The 12,509-nt window shown below is 42.6% G+C and overlaps 1 protein-coding gene across 3 annotated transcripts in view; it reads left to right on the plus strand.

Annotated features, from left to right (window-relative positions):
- Positions 1–1,983: 1,983 nt before the first annotated feature.
- SCML4 (Scm polycomb group protein like 4) overlaps positions 1,984–12,509 on the plus strand; it is a 117,184-nt gene continuing 106,658 nt past the window's right edge. The window contains exons 1-2 of one of the 3 annotated variants that reach the window (XM_039531703.1): positions 1,984–2,147; positions 3,003–3,049. The gene's annotated coding sequence lies outside the window, so the exon portion shown is untranslated. Of the gene's footprint in view, positions 2,148–2,944; positions 3,050–12,509 lie in introns of those variants that run through there. The other 2 variants (XM_039531705.1, XM_039531704.1) reach the window with 2 other exon arrangements.

A 12,509-nucleotide genomic window follows, 5' to 3' on the forward strand; every position in this document is an offset into this window, starting at 1 on the left:
TTTAACAGATTAGAAGAAAAGGAAGGGTCTTTAAAAAGACCCGGTCAAGATATTTTTTGATCACTAATAATTGTTATTGTTTAAACTATTGGAAACTTGAAATTGAAATCTGCACGGGTTATCAGTGTTCCCTTGTTTTGTTTGTTTGTTTGTTAACTGTAGGATAACTCATGTGTGCTGGCCTGATGGTACTGTGTTTGCTTTTGCTCTTTTTCAAATAGCAGAGAGAAAAAAGTAAATTTAGGACCTGATCCTCAGCTGCCATAAACTCTTCACTGAGAGGAACTTGCCTTTACTCTTGTTAAACACATAAAGACACACACATGCAAATCACATGGGCTTCATAAACAAATATATGGGAGGGAGAAAGGTAGGTCGGAGTTGTCTGATGACACTTCTCTTGCACGCAAAACTCCTGTTGACTTCAGCAATATGGGCAAGAAATGCAGCATTGCGTCTGTTAGGCTTAACAGCCTTGTCAATCCACAATCTCTCCCCCCCCACACCCCTTTTTTAAGATACCAAGGTTTCTGGAAGTATATTTTTAAACAAATAAGGAAAAATACCATACTAATCACACTAATACTAATATCACACACATTCTTCATGCAGGGAATTAGTGGTGTAGGTTGAAATGTCTCATCTTACCTGCAGATTGTTGATTAATAGCTGTATGTCAGATGAATGCAACTGTAGCCAATTCTTTAAAAAAAGAGTCCTGTTTCACTAACATGTCATGCATGAATATCAAGCGTCAAGACTTAGGCCTCCTGCTTTTACATGTATAAGTGGAATTTTTCTTGTTTTTTTTCCTCTTTCCATCTGCTGCTTCGTAAATATACTGGGTTCAATTCCGATCTCAGTGTACGCAGTTGTAAATCAGAAGTGACTTCACTGAAATCAGTGAAGTTACCCCAGTGTGAAACCAGTATAAGTGAGACCACAGTCACGCTCATCACACGTACCCACAGACGCATTCACGTGAATAGCCCTAATGTTGGTAAGCTGTACATTTTGGCTTGTAATAAATACTTAGTAGCAATGTATGCAAGTATGTGAAGTGGACAGTAGGGAGCTTTGCAACACTTTTAAACCAAACAGCCCCTTTACTGGTATAATGTTATCTAGCACAGACAAGGCAATGGAGCATGATGGGATTATGATAATTATTTATTGTATTTATTATAGGGGGTTTTTTGAACACTGTTGCGTTCAGCGCCATGCAAAATAAACGAGGATGCAGTTCCTTCTTGAAAGCGTTTACAATCCAAATGCCATGAAAAGCAACTCCCTTATCCTGACAAAGTACAATGTATGCTGATCATAACCCAATATTTTCATGTACTGCCAATATAGTTTTCTGTGCGTCTCTACAGTATTGTACAGCTATTCTCTGTGTGTGTGTGTGTGTGTGTAAAGCTATTCCCATGCACGTATCATCATTAACTGAAATATCTGCAGCACCAAATCATTGATCTCTATTTTAATTACCAAAAGTCAAACAACTCATCCTTCAGGTTTGTGGTATCGTGCAAGCTCAGTATTGGGCCACATTGCCGCATGATCGGGACAAAGAGATGATGATACAGTCTGGTTTCTATGGCAACAGAGGAGGGTAGTTAAAACAGAAATGTTGCAAACACCCATTCTGATCATCATAATATAATTAATGTTATTGCCAGGGACATTATTATTAAAAAAGTGAAAGTGCTATTACCTTTCAGTTTGTACGGATTTTAAATAAATAAATAAATAAATAAATGGCCAAAAAAAAAATTCTTAGTTTAGCTGCTAAGAGAAAGGAAACAACACACAGGCCTCATTTTTTGCGTGTAAAATGTGTGTGTTCTTTAAAAGGCAGTGGTTGGCTGGTTTTCCGGACATGATGTGGTTGAAGCTGTCATCGTAATGGAAATTCATTGCTGTAGCTATGGTAAATCGAGTTTTCTGCCTGTGCTGAATGCATTAGTCTAATGAGATGTTTGCAGCTGGAGAGCTGAGCTGCTGGAGACTTACAGTGTGCTAACAGACAGGGAGAAGATGGCTTTTGCAATAGTCTGTGTGCATGTGCTGAAAGTCATATGCCCGTTAGGTCGAAATACCTGGTCTCTGTAAGACACTGATCAGTGTTTTAACATAAGCAATAGGTAAGGGGAATGCATGCTTCTTCTGTGCCTTGTTTTTGTTGTTGAGCCCTGTTTTAAGCAGCTGTCATTCTGTTGTATGCACTGCTAGATGATAACTTTAGCAATCCTAAATTGCATACTGTATGTGTGTGATACATGCATACAGTGACCCTGCTGTATGATTACTATGTACACTGAACCACACCTTAACTTAGTCATGCTACTAATATTGTGTTTTCAGGAACAGTTTAATAAAGAAAGGGGCAGGATATCAGTGTATTCAGCAGGTTTGGTCTGTGTCTGCGTGTCTGCTAGTCCATGAGTGTAACTGCTTCTCTATTTAAACTATTTCTTTGACTATGTGGAGTGTCTTCGTGCTTTTTTCAAATGTAAATCAAAGTGGCTTTCTTTCCTTTCCTTGCCAGGTGCATGTCTCTTCCATTTTTAAAAGCTCCTTACCTTGAAACATGAATAGCGGGCAGCAGTATTTACAGCATGGGTTTGGGTTTTTAACAAACAATAGCTCCTCAGGCAGCCAATCTAAAAAATCATCTTTTTAATACCTCCAAATCATGTATTAAGTTGGATTTAATCCTTAGGATCCTTAACTGACAATTGCCGGAGGCAGTATTTTGATGTGCTGGTTTTCCCTTTAAGGATAGGAGGCTTCTAACTTACAAAGGATGCAAAGGAGGACACTTTAGCTTAGTTGATTTGTCTTTTCAGATGTTTTAAAGATAGGCTGGATTATTGGTACAACAGGTGCAAATAATTTCTTGATTAAGTAGACATACATCACCTGGGTGACGGGTGTGTGCAACTCCTGTTAACCTTGCAATTGTGTCCCTTAACTTCACACGCCATCACTCCGTCCAGTCTACAAAGAGCGAATCCTTTACAGAGGGTGCAGTCCCACCTGCTCAGTGAGTAATTTAACAATTGACATAGCTGGAAGTTGTTTCTCTCTCCAGAGCTCATAAATGAAAGAGGCTATGAATGCCATTTGCTTTGCTTGGGGTTTATGTAAAACTGGTCATTTGTTAGAACGAAATAGCATTGGGGTTTTCAGTATGGATGAGGCAAGTTCCAGGAATCCAAAGCCAATGTAGAAAGCTGCAGAAGGAACACATGCTAACTTGTCTGTTTGAGGTGGGGAGGTGATTTTAATTCTGTATTTTATTTTAAGAATGTTCTGGAGACTTTTTGACCAAGTATAGACCATGGGTATTTAAGGTTGCATAACACAGAGAATAATGAAAAAATAGACTTAAAAAGGGGTTAGGTAGCAATATCTGGAAGATGCGTAATTGTTGTGTCCACAGGACTGTATCCTAAAACTTACCTTTGTGTTCTGATAATACTTACAGCTTCTTCAGAAATGCTGTGCTGACACTCTTCCGTTCAGATTAAACATTTAGAGCCAGGCAGCAGCTTGTGTAAATTAGTATAGCTCCATTGACTTCAAAGAACCTATCTCAATTTACACCAGCTGAGGATCTGCCTTTTAGTTCTGAATGCCCAGTTTTAGAGATCTTGTTTAGACTCAGTGGCTTCCAGTCCTATCTGGCCACAGGTGACTTTTTGAAACTAAGATCTCACATTGATTTTTCCTGTACAATAAAAGGAAGAAACACAGTTATTAAGTCAATGCAAGCCACACTTTGCACCAGAAATAATTCCACTGCTGGGTGCTGTTTTACTTACACCTCTGGGGAACAATAACAAAACCCCTCAGTTCCTGGGCTCTATCAAAAACTCTTGAGACAAACCCATTGTTAAAATCTGTGGTGATGCAGTCTTGTCCAAAGGGGGCTGCTGGATAGATTTGCTATTTTTTTCATAGATCTATTTGAAATGGTGTAACCAGAGCACTCTTAATACAATGGTGGACACTATGCAGAAAAGAATTAGTATAAATAGTTGATTTTTAAGTCTGAAAGACCTGGCCACATCCTGAAATCCAACAGCAGCTGATAACGTATGAATGAATGAGTGACCACATTGCCTATAAAGAAGACACTGCGGAGAGAGATTTTTCTCAGACATCCCCTGAGCTCTGTGCTTGCCACAAATGTACTTGTTTCTACTAAAAATGGACAATGCCAGGTTACAGAGTTACAGTATATTTCAGATGTCATCCCTAGAACTTTAAGAATATTCAATTTAATTTTGCCATGTATTTTTTTCTTTCTATAATGTAATGTAGTATTAACCACCCCCCTCCCTGACTGATTCTAGTCAGTTTGAGGTGAAGTTAGAAAGTGGGGTGTTGAGTGGGGTGCACCACAAACAACTTGTGTACACAGCAGCTGAAAGCCCTGCTTACTGAAGCGCCTCTGGATTTCACCCTACAACTCAGTATAAAGAGACGGTTCTTTGGACTGCAGCTCTGGGACACTGAGAGCCTGCACTGTCCGTCAGGCATACTGACAGCTATGCACGGGGCAGCAGTGAGGGGCTGCTCTCGCAAGAGACTGCAGCTTAGCTCTCAAAAGAGCATATTCACAACAAAACGAAATGAAAAGTCTCCAAAGCAGAACCGCTCGCTACTTATTCTCTAATCAATGGCAAGATATTTTTTTTAAAATTTAGTGTTCCGTAGTGGAGCCTTTGCTGCTGCAGCACAGCTTTGTTCTCCTCTGAGTTCACACCCTAACTCTGTGCCACTGTCTCTTCACTGCGCGTTTCGATGCATCTCAACAATGAGACAGCAGGAGGACCGATGCTAGGGCAAGAGTAGACTAGTGACAAGACTTCCAGCTGTTAAAGTATGTTATTCTGTCACAGGCAATAACATCACAATCTCGAGACAGTGAGTAGAAAAGCAGGCTGCCCCGATATCATTCCAATACTCTGTGCCTCTGGGTCTTTTTGCAAACCTGACCCTGCAAACCTTTACTTACCCCAGCCATCTCTTTGGGCTCAATTGTATCTTTAAGGTACAGTCCTGTGCCGAGTTGCACCCCTCCAGCTGCCTCTCTGAGCCCCACAGCATGCCTCTGGAGTGCACCTGCGCTTACATCCCTGCGGGGGGAACTGCAATATACACTTGCTCTGTGGACCACGGCAAATGGTGGAAATAGCCATGGAGCTGCCCCCTTGACTTCCCCCACATGCTTTGGAATGCTGTGTGCCTCTAGGAGAGCATGGAGGGAGCAGTGCCTGTGTTCTCCTTGGCCTTTGTAGGCCATACAAATCGGAGGGAAAGTTCCTTGGGACCTCCCCTGAAACGGCACACTCACAGGCTGGCCTTTGGGCTCAGTGCTATTGTTCATATATCTAAGGTACACCTACACTGCAGTTAGACTCCTGCGGCTAGTCTGGGCCAGCTGACGCAGGCTTGCAGGGGGTGTTTCATTGTGGTGTAGATGTTCTGGCTTGGGCTGGAGCCCAAGCTTTGGGACAACTCCCCCCTCACTGAGTCCTAGAGCCCGGACTCCAGCTCTAGCCAGAACGTCTGCACCTCAGTTAAACAGCCCCTTAGCCTGAGCCCCGCGAGCCTGAGTCAGCTGGCCCGGGCTAACCGCAGGTGTCTAACTGCAGTGTAGACATCCCCTAAGTCTCACTGGAGCATGGGGCTGCCGAAGGGAGAGGGCTCAAGAGAGAAATGCCCTATTACTTCAAGTGATTATTTCTATTGTTTTTTCTGGTCCTTGCACAGAAGGCCAATGTCCCCCCGAATAAGGACTAAGTAGGAATTCTTCCCTGTTAAGGAAGGTCCTTACTCCACTCCAGCTAACTAACAGAGTTATGTTGTTGTTCCCTATACATACAAAACATGTACATGGCATGTACAAACCAGAGAGGGTGACGCAGTCTCTGCCCCAAACTACTGGCAGCGGAGATAAACGAGGCAGATAAAACCAAGCCCCATGGACACAGGCCAGGTCAGGCAGGGGCTGGCGAGGTGTGTCAGGAAACTGTTTGGTGAGAACAAGAATGTTTGGAAGAACCGGGTTATAAGGAAAAATTTGAAGAAGCAAAATCCTTAGGCTTGGTGGGCCTGATCCAAATCCCACTGATATCAGTGAAAGTCTTTCCATTGCTTTCCATTAGCTCAGGTATTTTCAGCAGTATCACATCTTCAGAGTTTTACTAACACCTCCCCCTTTTTACAATGTAAGAAGATATAGAGCCTTTCCCCTAGGGTCCTCTTCCCCCGACCCCTGCCCCAGCTGTATAGTGGGTGGAGGGAAGAGTTAGTACTGATCCCAATGTGAAGGAACTCTCAGGTGGATGGAAATCATCTTGCTGGCCATTAGAACTAGTGACCATATTTAGCAGGTGACTGCTACCATGGGTTTCAATGGACAGTGAAGGAACAATAATTAATAGTGTTTATTTGTACAATGGGAGACATGCCAATCTCACCTTGAATGAAAAAGTATTTCTGGAATATATTATTTGTTTTAAGGTGTTGCCTTATGAAGAATTGGCTTCCTGAAGAAGGGAAACAAAATTATCTTTCTTTTTTGCTATGTTCTTATTAGCTCATTCACAACTGTGTCAGGGAGATTACACATTGTTCTATGCACGTGTGCAGGAGAATTACAGATGTGTGTTAAAGATGTTAATTAATTTGTTATTGACTTTTATATTTCTTTAAAAATACAGTCTAAACTAGCCTCTTTGCACCAAGTATTACTGCTGACAAGGGTGAAGGATTTGGCAGAAGGAAACTTGGTGAGGGTGTGGTTAAATTTTGCTAACTGATCATTTAAATGTCTATGTTGTGGGGTTTTTTTTTAATTGCCTTAAAACATCATCAAAACTAGAGGTTGTTGACTAAGATTGAGTGCTACCTGAAGGAAACAGTGTAAAATTGGACAGAGCAAAAAGTTGCTGAGAACATGCACTGGATGAGTAATTATGTTACACCGAAGGATGGATAATTCTTCTTGTACTGGACAGTTTGCTCTTGTTCTGAGTCCACCTTTCCGCATTCCCTCTGATTTTCATCACACAGGAGATTCTGAGCTACAGTGCAAGCCTTTTGCTCTCCACATGTTTTCACTTGTTCTCTTTGCTGGTGGGAAGGAAAAAGTTTCCTATTCACCCCTCCAGCCCTCCCTTCCCCCACCCCGACCTCTTTGTGATGCACCAGAGCACCCCAAAGCCCTAGCTCTACTGAGGTACACTTTGCTTCTGAAAACCCTTCCTGCTCCTTTATGCAGATGTCTGTCTGTGTAGCTCTCCATCAAAGGGTAGCTGGCAAAAAGGAGCCATTAGCACTTTGCCAAATGCATATCTGGATCATAATGAATATTAATTAGTAACTGGAAAATATATGGCAGGCATAAGAATTCCAGGTAACTAGGCAATCCCCTCTGAAAACTTCTTAATTGCAATTAGGTGGTCTTGACTGCAGTTTGCAAGGCTGGAACCCAACAGGAGCTGAAGGAAAGAAGCCTGGTGGTCTTTATATTAGGGATTGTGTAAACATCAGAGGCCAGAACCTCAGCTGGGCTGACGGTAAATTTGGCCCAGCTCGGGGGAGTTTGGAGTAGGGAGGGGAAAGTGCCTCTAAGCCACTTTGCCATGCCAGTGATCCTGGGCTGGTGTAACTTAGAGCATCTGAAATGAGTGCTGCTCGAAATGACATCAGCTGTTGTGGTTCTAGAGGGACTGTGATGCTGACTGAAGATCAAATGGAGCGACATGTTCTTCACCTTGTCCTATCTCCACACAACCCCTATGTGGAGGGTGTCGGAGCAGGTTATTTCCTTCTCCCAGAGGTAATCCTCCCCACATCTGCTGGGGCAACTTTTCAACCACTTCAAGGTGCTGGGGCAGAGCAACACTGCCAGGGCTGGGACCAAGAACCTGGCCCTCGTTTCTCCAGCGTTTTAAGTGACCCATGGAACATTAGACTGTCTGCTTAATGAGTGATTTAGGGAGAGACACATTTTGGTTCTGATCCTGCAAACACATACACGCATCCTTACCTCTACTCACACAAGTACTCCCAGTGGTGTTTCATTGATTTCAGTGGGACTACTCACACGAATAAAATTAAACCTGCAGGATCAGAACTATAAACTACACCTCTACCCCGATATAATGCAACCCGATATAACACGAATTCGGCCATAACGCGGTAAAGCAGTGCTCCGGGGTGCGCACTCTGGCAGATCAAAGCAAGTTCGATATAACGTGGTTTCACCTATAATGTGGTAAGATTTTTTGGCTCCCGAGGACAGCGTTATATCAGGGTAGAGGTGTATTTTAAATCCTGGTGTTAAATTTATCCTCTGCAGAGTCTATATACATACTCACATATGTACATTTACATACATTATATGTGTGCTGGTCAACATGCTCTTCTCAATCTGTTGCATCATGTGCACACTTTCTCGGCATATCCTTCGTGGTATTGAAGCTATACTTAAGGTTGAGCAGATGTCTATATAAAACAAGTATATCTGAGCATGATCTACACAGACGGTGAAGGCAACTGTGTCAGAAGTGTTGCTTTATTAAACACAAGGGGTTAATTTAAGATAGACTGAGATGCAGCACAAGAAGTAGCATGTCACCTTAGTGTGACGTAACACTAGTATGACCTCATTTGTGATCTGAAGCAAGACAAGTTGTTTGTAAAAATCAGCTACTTTCCTCTTTGAAGTGCTCCTCAGGTGTGAACTGTGTGTTTCGGGGGGTACTTTCTGCTGAGGAGAGCCTGTAACTCTAAGTGATAGAGATGCTCTATATTTGTGCCTTGTGCACATACATTTTCCTGGCACTTGCCTGATTCTCTGTGTTTTTGCCTGTGCATCAATGGACTGAGCAGAGCAGTGCAGAATGTATTGTGCACTGCCCTCACCTCACAGGTTGAACGTCCCTCTTCTTTCCCACATATTTCTGTTGGACTCCCTCTCTTTTTAACAGATTAACTCGTCATTAACTTATTTATTTTCACAGTTGCTCTGGGCAAGATGTCCAAGGGTGGTTTGATAATTAACTGAGAGATGAACCTCTGCACCAGAGATGAAGGAAGGTCTTGGGCAAGCTCAGGCTGTAACCGGGGCTCTTAATTCTGCATATGAAGGTTTGAGTCTAGCAATGCAATTTGTTAATGAGGCCGTTCTCCTGCTACTTCAGGTGTGGTGCAGTTGATGAAAGAGAGAGAAAAACACAGGCTTTGCCAGATCACGTGACTGTTCCATCAGAATCCCACTTGCAGCAGTGGCTGGTACCTGATGCTGCAGGGAGAGGCAAGTCTCTAACAATGCATCCCAGAGCGCATTCTCCAGTGTTTCCAAATACCTCCAGGAAAGCCTATACCGATTGAACAGCCCCTGCAGAGAGAGGCGAGGACGAGCTCCCTCGTGCAGTAGCATATATTTCTTTTAGCTTTTGAAAAGTGGAGGTCCCTGGAGGGAATTGCCTCCCTGATATTTCCATTTAAAAGATCAGGTTGGCTTGGCAACATCAGTTTTCAAGAGGGGCTTTATGCTGCACTCCCACTCCACCCGCCGCCACACCTCTCCCTTTCACCCCACTCTACATAATGAGAGAGACAACTTCCAACAATGCGAGGGAAATCCCTGGTGACATGAAGTCCTTAAAAGACCATCCCCCTCAAATAACCCCATTATGTCATTCTTCAAACAGGGCAAGCGACTCCCCTAAGACATGTGAGATTCCAGGCCAAGAACCTTGTGCAATTCCACAGTTGGATTTATTATTAATAGTTGTCTGGAGGCTCCCACCATGATTAGGGATCCATTTTTCTAGGCTGTATTTTGAATGAGGAACTCTCTCCAATAACTTACAGCATAAAGAGACAAGAAACTATGTGGTGTTATTCCTGTTTTATAGCTGAGGAGCTGAGACACAGATTGTGACTTGCCCAAGCTCCCTCAGGATGGCTGTAGCAGAGCTGGGAATGGAGCCAAGCTGTCCTTAGTGGTGCCTTAACCTCAAGACAGACCCCCCCCCCCCGAGCCCCTTGATGTGAAAGCTCCCTTTCCTCTTTGAAATTACCTCAGTAATTAGATATGGGATGTAATTCAATTGCAGTCTCACCAGAGTCTGTCACAGCCTGAGTTTTGAGAGGCTAAGAGGATAGGGCAGAACATCATAGAAATTTCTATATACACTAGCATGTTTCTGAAAGAGGTTTGGTTTGATTCATATACCTGTATAAATGTAAAGCTGGGCTAACCACTGAGAAATCCACATGTTCACAGGCAGCATCCATACCCATGTTTCCTGACCTACCTGTAACACACTGATGGAACCATTGAGTTTGTGTTCCACTCCCAGAAAGGCCACCTCCCAACCAACCCACTAGTGTCTAAATACCCACAGGGTTTTACAGGCACCCAAAGTGTGTGCATGTGGGGCGGGGTGGGGTAATTTGGTTCATCATAAGCACATTTTATCCACTCTGACTAATGTATTTGTACTGCACCCAACGCCTTAGTAGCTAAGCATCTTTCAGGAGGTGAAGAAAGGAGCCAAAGGATGACAGAAATGTAATATAGCAGCTGGGTTTTTTTGGATGTTTTATATAAAATGGCTTCATTTATGAAATTTAAACATAAGTTTACAAATGCTGGTGCACTTAGGAGAGGCACTGGGAACATATACATAGAAATAAAAAAGAGAGAAACAGGAGAGAGAGAGAGAGAGAGAAATCCTGGAGGAGGGTTCCTCCAATTTTATCAGAAATAATATTTGGGCCTAATAATAAAGAGGGTTTTTTTTGTTTTTTGTTTTAAACGGGAAGCAGTTGTCAAAGGAGGAAAAGGGGGCACGGGACTGATAACTAGAAAGAAATTGCAGGGGCAATGTAACATGATGGAATTATAGTTTGGAGACCGAGCATCTGGTCAATATTGTCTTCTTTGCTGATGAGCTCCATTTATATCTGAGCAAATTAGACTGAATTGTTGAATATTAAGTCTTCATTCCTGAATATGCTGGACTGGGTTTCTGGTTTAGTTAAGCACCAAACAAAAAAGCATGTATCGTCTGTAAAGTTCTTGCAGAACCTCCACTGAAAAAAGGCTTGTGCAGGTGGAAAGTATGATTATTTAGTTCTTCTCCTAGTTCTTCTTTCCCCGTCTATACAGGCAGACCGGGCGCGAACATCCCTGGAATGAGTTCAGAGTCTCCCCACAAGTTTGAGAATTTAACAGGGATGAAAGCAGCGGGGTTCCAGAGAATGTGATAAATAATGAGATCCTTGTTATCGATTTCTTTGAACCATCCTACTGAATTCAGTAACAGGGATGTAATTCTCTTTTGAAATTCCTAGGGTGGGTTAAAAAAAACCTCACTCTAAACCTGTGGCAAGGTTATTATTTAGGACTTTGCTTTGAGAGGAATATAGCAAAGAGTAAACCAGTGAACTAAGTACAAATTAATGGGACATGTTGGTGCGAAAGGGAAATAATGAACAGCTCAGTGCCCTTTGGAGGATATACCTCTGTGTAAGGCATCTTTCAGTCACACCTATTGCCTGAGTGACTTGAGGGGTTTAAGGTGATGGGTTAATTCGCTGTCCAATACATTTTAAAAGTTTCCTTGGTGCAAAAATTGGTTTTCTTCTGCTATGCAGCACCATTGACTTTATTCTGACATTGTCCCATTGATGCCCTGTCAAACAATCCCAGAAGAAAAATGTAAGAGTGAGCTAGTTTTTTATTGTCTTTTCCCTCCCTGACTCCAAAGGCCATTATCGAATATACTTGTCTTTTGGTGTCAGGAAACCAAAGGGTTAAAGAGCGGTGACCCATCTTTCCAAGGCAGGCCCGCTTCATTCATGCAAGTTGGGAAACTGCCAAGTTAGCAACGAGACCCTGAATTAGTAACCCGCTGAAATTACAGAGCATTATTCTGCTGCCCAGGGGCTGGGTCAGAGGGAGCCCAGTTTAACCAAGACAGAATGGCAATGCAAGAAACAAGGATTTGGAGATGAGTACCCAGGATACAAAAAAATGAACTAAACAGAAGACAGATTATCTGAGAGAAACTCAATTTATTATCATTATTTATGTACAGGCAGAGAGTCTATGTCCTTTTCCCTGTTGCAACAGAAAAAATATATTCATAACATTTATCTCCTGATTTCATCTGTCAGCCTCCATCTATTTCCCTATAAATGATGAGTGAGAGATGTGCTTGGTGACTATCTCTTATGGCTCAGAAAATATTTGAATGTATTTGCATATTAAGTTAGCCACATTTACACTGCGCTTGCTAAATGCAGCAACACGAAATCCTACACAAAGGGGGCTCGTCGGCCATTAATGTGTGCGGGATTTATGTGAATGGCTTCCCTTAACGGTAATGGGAGTTACCTGCACAAATTGTCTGTGCCTCTAAGAGGGGCTAGTGCATGTAAATACGTATCACTCTGTATGGTTTATTTGA

This window comes from Mauremys reevesii, linkage group 3 (assembly GCF_016161935.1).
Source record: "Mauremys reevesii isolate NIE-2019 linkage group 3, ASM1616193v1, whole genome shotgun sequence".
Lineage (NCBI taxonomy): Eukaryota > Metazoa > Chordata > Testudines > Geoemydidae > Mauremys > Mauremys reevesii.